Here is an 8,937-nt window from a genome sequence, read left to right on the forward strand (position 1 = left end):
TCTTCCTTCTCCCAAGAATGCATCCTTACTCTCTGGCTCCCTCACTTCGAGAATGCCAATTGTCCTCCACCAGTTACACAAGCCATAACCTGGGTCTCCCCTTAATGCATCCCTCTCCTCCTTCCATTCTGCTACCCCTGCTATCCAGGGCTTTATCCTTCACTTGGCTTGCTTAGTATAAAACCTAAGAGGGAGGGAGACTGGAAGAAAATGCTTCTTGCATGCACTTTCTCATCATGTTTCCACATGGTTGGACTTTGTTCATTTCTAATTTCAGCACTCTGCTGATCCCTTTTGTCTCTGAAAAAGAGAACAAAGAAAGTTGAAATCTATACGGGCAAGCATTATCTTAACTGGGCTCCATGAAATGTTATTTCCAGGATATTTTAATAGGAGGTATTTCTTTTTTAAAAGGGCAGGGGTGGTTCCAATATTAGTAAGATTGTGCATTCATTGTGTTTGCCAGACCCTCCCCTTCTACCCTTCCATCTCCCCCAGCCGCCCCCAGGGTTTGGGCATCCAGCCAAATACTAACCTGTAATCAGTTTTTCCCTCTGGCCCCAAGGAGTAAGCAAGATGATTCCATCTGGTCATAACACTCCAGCCATTTGATTTGTGTGCACATGTAATACTTGAATTTCTAAGGGTGTACTTTGGTCTGTGTTGTGGTCGGGATCTGGTTTGCATGACTGAGAGCACTATGGGATATTTGAGCATATACTCTAGGTTGGCTGTTTGCATCAGGAGCCTAGAGAGCCCTGCCTCTACCATTTAGCCTTGCCCAAAGGATGAGGCCCATGGCCCTGTCCCAGGGACAGCCTGATATGCAGGACCTTCACATCAGCCTGCTCCATTGCTCTTCTACCTGCTAGAAACTGCTGTCAGAAAAGCTGTCCCCAACCCACTTTCAGTGCAGCCTACGTAATGCCGGCTGCCATAGCTTCCACTGGCCAGCTACAAGCACATTTCCCTGCCCGGGGCTCTCAAACCTGTCAGCCTTCCCCTTAGAACCAGGGTTTAGGGGTGCTGGAGGCAACTGCAAAGATGGCTGTGGTTTTATTCCTAACAGGTGAGTCTGTCCCCTCTGGAAAAGGCCCACACTGAGTTCAAGGGAAAGCACCAGTCCTGGAAGTTGGGGCTGAACCAGACTAAAGTAGATGCTAAGGCTGCACGGCTGAACCTCTTTGCAAAGCCATGTGCACAGCTGCATCCTGAAACTCGGGGACATTCCACAGTGAAAAATCTACTCACCTTTCTTTAATCTTGAGCTTCCCAAACTATTCTGAGCATGGGACACTCTGTGATGACCTGTTTTTTTTTTTTTTTGGATACATGTCGATATAGACAGATAAGAATCTCTGGAAGACTTGGAATAAGCTCATTAGGCAAAATGTTCTTCTGGGTGAGTCCAAACTTATTTCAGCTTTAAGTTGCGCCCAAACATGTGGGCCAGGAAAGCCTTCAAGTATGTTGCTCGGCAGGAGATGATCTGTATGTGAGCTTTGGGTCCGGGGCGATGAAAGCTGCTGTAATTGGTGCAGTTGATGCAGGGGAACCTGTGAGAAAGAAGGTTCTAAAGTGTGAGGAGGCCAGAAGGAAAGGCTTGGAATCTGCCTCACCCCTTCCTACTTACCCTCCCCCGCCTCCAGCTTGGGCCTCTGTGCTGGTTTGAAAGGAAGTATGCCCCCTAAGAAAAGCCATGTTTTAATATAAATCCCATTTCTTAAAGGTAGAATAATCCCTATTCAATACTGTATATTTGAAACTGTAATGAGATCATCTCCCTGGTTGATGTCATTTAGTTAAGAATGGTTGTTAAACTGGATTAGGGGATGACATGTCTCCACCCATTTGAGTGGGTCTTGATTAGTTTCTGAAGTCCTATAAAAGAGGAAACAATTTGGAGAATGAGAGATTCAGAGAGATTCAGAGAGGGCAGAGAATGCTGCAGCACCACGAAGCAGAGAGTCCACCAGCCAGTGACCTTTGGAGATGAAGAAGGGAAACGCTTCCCGGGGAGCTTCATGAAATAGGAAGCCAGGAGAGAAAGCTAGCAGATGACACCGTATTTGCCATGTGCCCTTCCAGCGGAGAGAGAAGTTCTGATTGTGTTCTCCATGTGCCGTCTCACATGAGAGAGAGACCCTAAACTTCATCGGCCTTCTTGAACCAAGGTATCTTTCCCTGGATGCCTTTGATTGGACATTTCTATAGACTTGTTTTAATTGGGACATTTTCTCGGCCTTAGATCTGTAAACTAGCAACTCATTAAATTCCCCTTTTTAAAAGCCATTCCGTTTCTGATATATTGCATTCCAGCAGCTAGCAAACTAGAACAGCCTCTGTGGAGAGAAAGCTGAGGGAGATGCCTGGAAGACACCGTGACAGCTGCTTGGGCACTCAGAGCAAAGCAGAGTTAAGGAAATAAGCATTTTTGCCACCATGCTCCTGGGCCCCTTTTCTGCCACAAGCCCCAGCATAACTTAGGCTCCCGGGCCCTATGAATAGTATCTCAGGGTGGACCAAAGGTCTGAACAAATGCTCCCAGAGGGCAGGACTATCCAGAACATTAGAGCCCACAACTCAAGATATTCACAGTACCCAAAGGTTGTATCCCTCCAAAAGACATGCTTGAAGTCCTAGCCCCCGATACCTCCAAATGTGACCTTATTTGGAAACAGGTGCGTTACAGATGGAATTAGATACGTTAAAATGAGTAGGACGAGCCTTTAATCCATTATGACGGGTGTCCTTATAAGGAGGGGAGAACCGCACACAGACAGATGGATGCAGAGGACAGAGCCATGATGTGACAGCTGCAAGAGGCAAGGAAGGACGCTCCCCTGCAGATAGTGGATTCTGGGCCTCCAGAACTGTGAGACAATGCATTTCTCTTGCTTTAAGCCACCCAGTCTGTGGTAGTTCATTATGGTCACCCTAGGAAACTGAGACTTCTCAGAGGTTAAAATCTTCTAGGAGCATCCAGTGAAAGAAGCACAGACCTTTGGGCCTTGCCCTTACTCACCGCTATATTTACACCCAGAATCTGACAATATCCCCTTTGTGTGTTATTTAATTTAATAGTTTCCACCTCCCCCCTGTTCCCCAGGCCACCCCCCAACCACCACCACCACCTGCCCCTGCCTCTAGGAAGCCATAGAATTCTAGAAGGACCTAGACGGCAGGCGGGACCTTCCGTATTTTACTAGAACTACTCCATGGGTGGTGGTGTCTGAGCACCCCATGGGGTTGGCGAACATGAAACAGTTTCATAAAACAAATGGTCAAGCCGGGGTCAGGGGTTGTTGCTAGTAAAGGAAATTACAGTTGTCTTAAATCACCCAGGATTGTTTACTGCAAGAGGTGGCCATTTAATCTGAAACACGGACAGAAATAATTGGCTGAGAGCCCCAGCAGGTCTTGGCTGAGTCCAACTTTCACATTCTAAGCACTATAAGTACCAAGTGGCCAGGATGGCTTGAAGCCAAACAGTAATGTTTCCTTTTGCTGTTGGCGAGAAAGGCATTCAGGAAAACAATCCAGTGCAATAAGGGCCTTCCTGTCCCACAGGCTGGTGGCCTACGAACCACCCCCATGCCTGGAGCAAATCACCCTGGAGAATGGCGTGCTTTCTCCTCCTCTGTCAGAAGGCTCACTTGGATGGCAGATACTGGGGGGGGGGGGGGGGGGGGGGATTGGGCAGGCTGCATCACATAGCTCTGCTTATTGAGGTATCGCCAGCAAGTTGTAGCTGGCCATGAAGGCAAATGGCTGATTGAACCCAAAGGAAACCAGCTGTGGACAAAGTTCATTAGAATGAAATGGGAAAGAGACCACACCCCATGTGTTTTGACCTTTAGTTTTTCAGGCAACAGAACTAATACTAAAGAGTTGCATTGACATGTCTGAGCTCCATGCAAAAGGACATACAGAGATATAGAATGGTGGATGGTTAGGACTGGTAAGGATAGGTCTCTCTGTATACTCCCTCTAGGGTTGCTGTAGGCCATTCTTCCATGAATGGAACCTAAAGTCTAAAAGATCCTCCACAGTACGACCCAATAGAGATGGCAAACTTGACGTCATTCCCCATTCTGCGTTCTAGGAGACAACCCTCCTGGTTGCTTACCCAAAAGTTAAACCAATTCACATTAAGTGTTAGGCATCCACTCTGCAGACCCAAAAAAGAGTTGCCTCAGGTCATTTATGTTTTGATAAAATATCTCCTTGATTTAGTTATGAGGCAGTATACATACAGTATTTTGGAAATGTTCCAAGTTTCGAGACAAACAAAACTATCTGAGCCGCAACTCCTCAGTTCTCTAGCTGTACCACCTGGAAAAGTCATCTGACTTCTCTTTGCCTCTAATTCCTCATCTTGAAAATGGGGAGAATAGTGCCTACCTCAGAGGATTGTTGTAAAGATTAAACGAGATGACCTATGTGGATATGTTTATGTAATGTTTTGCCCAGTGCTCAATACAGGTTACTCCTCCATCTAATAATAAAAATGATGGAATCAGGTAGTCATTGGATTATTTTATTTTAATCAGGGGTCTTAAAAACTGGCCTTCTTTTAGGAAGGTACAGCCTCTCTTCTGCCAAATAAAGACTAGCCTTTTAAAGGAGATATGCTTGTAAAGGATGGAGGTGATTTGTCAACTGAAAAGCATTATCTTCTCTTCAATCATAATAAAAAATATTTCAAAAAAGTACAAGTTGGAAGGAGTAAAGCCACTAGGTTTTGCAAGCAAATTTGTCAATAACTTCAACTGAAACATAGTTCCTAGAAATTTATATATTTAGTCCACTAGAACTTTACACTAAACAAATCATGTAAAGTAAATAAGAACAACAATGTGCATTACACTGAAACATCTGCCAGATTAGTACATTAATTGATCAGCTCAAAATTAGAAGATAATTGATCAGCTCAAAATTAGAAGACACTCAGGAAGATACTTTGTTCTCGTGCAAAATTATGCCATCTAAAAAAACACTGTTCATCTGCAAATACCTCAAAACATATGCAAAAATCCATTCTTATAGGTCAGGTGTCAGACATTTGGACACCTTGATCAGTCAGTAAGAAAACACATATTAAATAAACTGATCCACTCTGAAGAAAACCAGGGTTTTATTAAGTTAGGGCACCCCTCATTTCTGAATCCCAATCTACATCCCTAAGAGAGACTTAACTTTGATCTCACCAGTTTCATGAAACAAAGCATTTCTACAAAGCCAAGAAAACCTAACTCCATGCAAGATTTCGATCATGTGGACATAAAATTCAGAATAATTCTGGATTTAATATACCCAAAGTTTTTATCAGTGGTCTTCTTGGTGGGCCCAATTCATTTCCAGCACAATCAGGTCTTTGGGAAACAGAACCACAGGAATAGCACAGATGCTGAATAAGTCAGATACTTCCTGTGGTCTGTGCTTCAAAGGTAGCCACAAATTCTTAAGGTATGATTCACAGTCATCAAATTCTATGAATCGTCTCTGAAATTGTTCTTTCACTTCCACTAAATAGCTCTGCAATTCTTCAAATCTGTGGCCCCAGCTGAGGTCAAAGAAGTTCAGCAGTAGATTCTGAATGTGGCAGGAAATGAGTGCAGTTACCACCTGCTCAGCCCACTTGGCCAGTTAGAGCTGAATACTTGCATTTACTTTAACAAGGAAAAGCGGGAAACCAACACCTTTGTCTCCCTGAACCCTTTAGGGGTTCATGGAAGAATGACTTGATATTCAAAGCCTAGTGGTTTATGTCATCTAGTCTTCCTTCAAACTCTGTTCTGTTTTTTACGCCAGTTTTGAGAGTTTAGGAGCTCTAATGCATCAGAATCCATGCTAGGGAAATCTATTGATTTTGCCAGCAGGATAGTCTAATATTTCTTTCCTTCAAAACAGTGAGCCTACATAAGGAATGCCACTCCAGTTTTAAAATAATAACTGTGTAAGCTACCTTTTGCTGCACAACAAACTGCCACAAACTAATGGCCTTAAAACAATGGCCATCGGGCGGGCCACGGTGGTTCAGCAGGCAAGAATGCTTGCCTGCCATGCCAGAGGACCCGGGTTCAATTCCCAGGGCCTGCACATGTAGATAAAAAAAAATAATAAATAAATAAATAAACAATGACCATCTACTTAGCTCCCAATTTTGAAGTTTGGCAGTCGGGGCAGGGACGAGCTGGGTGACTCTTCTGGTCTCAGCTGAATTTATTAATACTTCTGTGGTCACTGCCTGACCTGCTGAGGTAAGCTAGTTTTGAAAGGTCCCACTGCCATGGCTTGTCTCTGTTCCATGTCATCTCTCATCCTCCAACCAGTTAGCCTGGGCTTGTTACAAATTATTCAGACAGGGTGCCAAGAGTGTGCAACGCCTTCCGGAACCTGAATTTAGAACTGGCATTCTGTCACTTCCGCTGCATTCTGTTGCCAAAGCAAGTTATAAGACCAACCTAGATTCAGGGAGTAGGGAAATAAACTCCATCTATTGATAAGAGGTGCTCCAAAGTCTAACTACAGGCATGAGAAAGTGTAGCCGTTTTTGCAGTCTGCCCAAACCTTCGCCCCTATGTACTCCTTACTGCCATACTACCTATACCCGTCAGGACAGAGAGCTTCAATGTCAATTGAGTTCCTGTTTAGGATCAGCCAGAGCTCAGCAACAAAGATGCCTAAACTCCTTCATGGCAGCCCCTCCCACCATTCAGTGCCTCTAATCCCCTTTGCAAGAGTAGCTAGGCAGCTGTTCCCCGTAACTGTATCTGCAGTAGGGCTCAATTTTGTGTCTTTGGGAAAATACTGGGAGGGAAGGCTTTAAAGTAAGCACAGTTGGCAGATTTTGAACTGAGAAAGCCAAAGAAAAATCCCAGGCCCTGAGAAGAGAGGATGAGATCCCCTCCCGGGAACTCGGATTCCCTTTCATACTTAGTATAAACTAAGACTGCTTAAGGGGATATTGTGCCAGGCAGAAGGGCAATGGAGTACTTAATGCTGGTAAAGCAAACAACTGGTATGTCCCCTGGTATGCCACCCCATGGCTCTTTCAGCTTCACCAAATAATTCTAATCATCAAGGAAGAAATAGAAACCCTGAGCTGATAAAGTTCTAGTGTAGCCGTGGATTTTTGTCTGCTTTTGTTGTGCTAATAGTCATTTTTTATTGAGGAGATTTGGCTGGTTTTGCTTTGTTTTGTTTTTGCTTTAGATGGTTGGAGCGCCTCAAGTTCAATCACAATACATGCCTGCTGCATCTACCAGCAGCAGGTAACTTCTGTGGGAATCTTCCAGAATGCCAGTCCACAAGACCTAGAGTGCATAGAAGCTCTGTTCTTGGAAGCTGATAGTAAAAAGCTGGGGGTGAACTCATGGTGATTAATCATTTCCACAGATCACTCAAACTTCTCTTGTCAGTGACCAGAGGTATTTACAGCTAACAGAGAAACATGTTACTGAAGATATACATTTCAGTGATGGGCTTCGATTTTTTTTGTTGTGATGGCTCTGTGATTATTTTTTATCTTGGCCCTGCTGAGCTACAATCCCCAGAATTCCCTTTCTAGTATATTTCAGGTTAGAGCAGGCTACAATGGGTACTCTCCTGGAAATCAGAACAGGGAAGGGAGACGGCAACCACTTTGTAGCCTATACACATAACTTCTTCCAATGATTCAATCAAACAATCTAGTCACTGCTCTGAAGGGATTTTGCAGATGTGATTAAAGATTCCCAGCTAGTCGGCTTTATGTTTATCAGGGAAATGATCATAGTGTACCTAACTTAATTGTTTAGAAGCCCTTAAGTTTCAGCTTGTGCTGCTTCTTCCCTACCTGTTATGGATTGAATTGCATCCACCAATAAAATATGTTCAAGTCCTAACTTCTAATCCCATGAATGTGACTCCATTTTGAAGCAGGATCTTTGACAATTTATTAGGTAAAATGATGCCAAACTGTATCTTAATCCATTATAACTAGGTGTCTTTATATGGAGAGGAGATTTGGGCACAGTCATTAGGAGAAAATAGCCATGTGATGGAGGCAGAGATTGGTTATAAGCCAACGAACACCATGGATTGCCAGCGAGCTGTTGCCAGAACCTTTCAGACTTCAGAGGAAGTGTGGTCCTGCTGATACCTTGATTTTGGAGGTCTCCCTCCTAGACTGTGAGACACTACATTCTTGTTGTTTTAAGGCATCCAGTTTGTGGCACTTTGTTATAGTGGCTGTGGGAAACTAAGGCAGCACCATGAGGACTCTGGGCTGGCTTAGCCAATCCTGTGTAATAAATCTCACCTGGGTTCTGCTTATCTAGTTGAATGCTGACTGATACAGTTGTTATCAGAAAACAAGAAAATTTTTCAGATTTGCCTTTTGGGTCTTCCACAAGAAGATGGGTGGCTGCAAAATAGAATAGGGAATGTACAGACTAAGGAGCCACACGGCCTGAACCTTCTCCTTCACCAGCCAAGTGACTTTAGGCAACTAATGACACTGTTCCATTATTTGTGAAACAGTGATAACACTAAGCCTGAGCCTGCCTACTTCACAGTGTCATTTTAATAATCAAAAGTGATGACATCTATGGAAGCACTTTGTAATCTGCCATATAAATGAAAGATGTTTAGTTTTAAAACCACTGAGTGTAACACTTTTTGCTAGGGAAAACAGAGGGTATAAAAGAACAAGCATTTACTCCAGGCCCACTGTGTGCAAGAAATGTGAATACATTCTTCCAGATGATCCCCTTGACCTTCTGATGAGATGGGAAGTATGTGCCCCAAGGAACATGAGGCTCAGAGATGGTGGCCAACTTGCCCGAGTCATAAAATGTGATATGGAGTCCAGTGTCAACCTGGGTATCATGAAAATCCAGGCTCGTTCTGGGACAACATGCCGTCCTCCTTCAGACAAGAAAGATGATCATT

At 43.9% G+C, this 8,937-nt stretch overlaps 1 long non-coding RNA gene across 2 annotated transcripts in view; it reads right to left on the reverse strand.

The window, feature by feature from the left end:
• LOC143676599 (uncharacterized) overlaps positions 1-6,363 on the reverse strand; it is a 96,371-nt gene extending 90,008 nt beyond the window's left edge. For both annotated transcript variants that reach the window (XR_013172211.1, XR_013172212.1), the window contains exons 1-2: positions 6,147-6,363; positions 1,252-1,556 (exon numbers count right to left, since the gene is read on the reverse strand). This is a non-coding gene — a long non-coding RNA (uncharacterized LOC143676599). The remainder of the gene's footprint in view (positions 1-1,251; positions 1,557-6,146) is intronic.
• Between the last annotated feature and the right edge of the window lie 2,574 nt (positions 6,364-8,937).

The sequence above is a fragment of the Tamandua tetradactyla genome, chromosome 3 (genome assembly GCF_023851605.1).
Source record: "Tamandua tetradactyla isolate mTamTet1 chromosome 3, mTamTet1.pri, whole genome shotgun sequence".
NCBI lineage: Eukaryota > Metazoa > Chordata > Mammalia > Pilosa > Myrmecophagidae > Tamandua > Tamandua tetradactyla.